This window comes from Nanorana parkeri, unplaced genomic scaffold (assembly GCF_000935625.1).
Source record: "Nanorana parkeri isolate BGI_ZX_2015 unplaced genomic scaffold, ASM93562v1 scaffold1637, whole genome shotgun sequence".
Classification (NCBI taxonomy): domain Eukaryota; kingdom Metazoa; phylum Chordata; class Amphibia; order Anura; family Dicroglossidae; genus Nanorana; species Nanorana parkeri.
The window spans coordinates 80,434-81,568 of record NW_017307905.1 but is presented as its reverse complement, the minus strand read 5'-3'; the positions used below and the strand labels follow the sequence as shown (position 1 = coordinate 81,568).

Here is a 1,135-nt window from a genome sequence, read left to right as displayed (position 1 = left end):
GCGGGGGGGGAGGGGGGTTGCTTGATAGTTAATAGTAACTCTCAATCAACCATAAGCTACAGTTATCCGGCATCTACCAATCCCCATGTGTGCCGGATAACTGGGAGGTGACTGTATAAGGCCAAGGAAATCTTCTTTTTAAGAGCTGCCTCCCGGCACTGGAACACTGTGGCTGTGTCCATTTAGGACATTCTTGATACAGACTCCCTGCTGTGTTGGAATATTGTCCTGAGAAGGACACCGTAGGCCAGACAGCCTGGAATAAGAGAGTCTCTATAGGGCAAAGGTGTGATTTGTAGCACAGAAAACGTGCTGGAAAATGTGGTGATTGGCACCAAACTGGTCCAATGATAACATATGTCACATGTGACAGATGCCATTTCATCTCTAAGATAGAATCCTTCTCTATAATATGACGTACTGATCAGCATTCAGCAACCCTTCATCTGCAATGCACAGACATTTATTTATTTTTGTAAATGTTCTAAATTGCACCAATAATCCATTTTTTGTTGTTGCCATTTTATTTGTGCATTTATCATGAACCGATAATACAGCGAGCTTCGTGTCCAGGGGTATCTGTGAGAAGAGCGCATGCAATGCTCATAGCTAAAGATTCTTTTATTTGTATTAGAAAAAAATAAATACAATCAAACTCATTGGCCAACAAAGACAACTTTTTTTTTTTCTTCGTAGTTATATATGAGCTATAATGTTCTTATATACTCATTGCTGCATTATCATACCATACAAACACTAGAGCAGTTAAGATCTTAAAATTGTATTCATTTTAAAGTAAAGGTGTAGATGTATTTTCTAATTCGTTTATATTTTAATCAGGCTTAAATGAAAAAAAATAAAAATAAAATATTTTATTATTTGTTTTGAATTAGGTAAATATTAAATATTGGATATGAATATATCGCATTTACCACCTTAATTTGAAGGAAATGTGTCTTTTTATTTTTTGATTATTTTTTATTTAAGCTTAAACAATCACAGTTACCACCTTAAAACGGTATTAATTTGAAGGAAAAGTGTATTTTTTTCTATTTTGTTTATATTTTATTCAGGCTTTAACATAAAAAAATTAAAAATGTCCTATTTGTTTTGTATTAGGTAAATATTAAATATT

The 1,135-nt window shown here is 33.3% G+C and overlaps 1 protein-coding gene across 1 annotated transcript in view; it reads left to right on the top strand.

The window, feature by feature from the left end:
* NFIX (nuclear factor I X) overlaps window positions 1–1,135 on the top strand; it is a 189,643-nt gene that overhangs the window by 172,831 nt on the left and 15,677 nt on the right. The window lies entirely within an intron of this gene.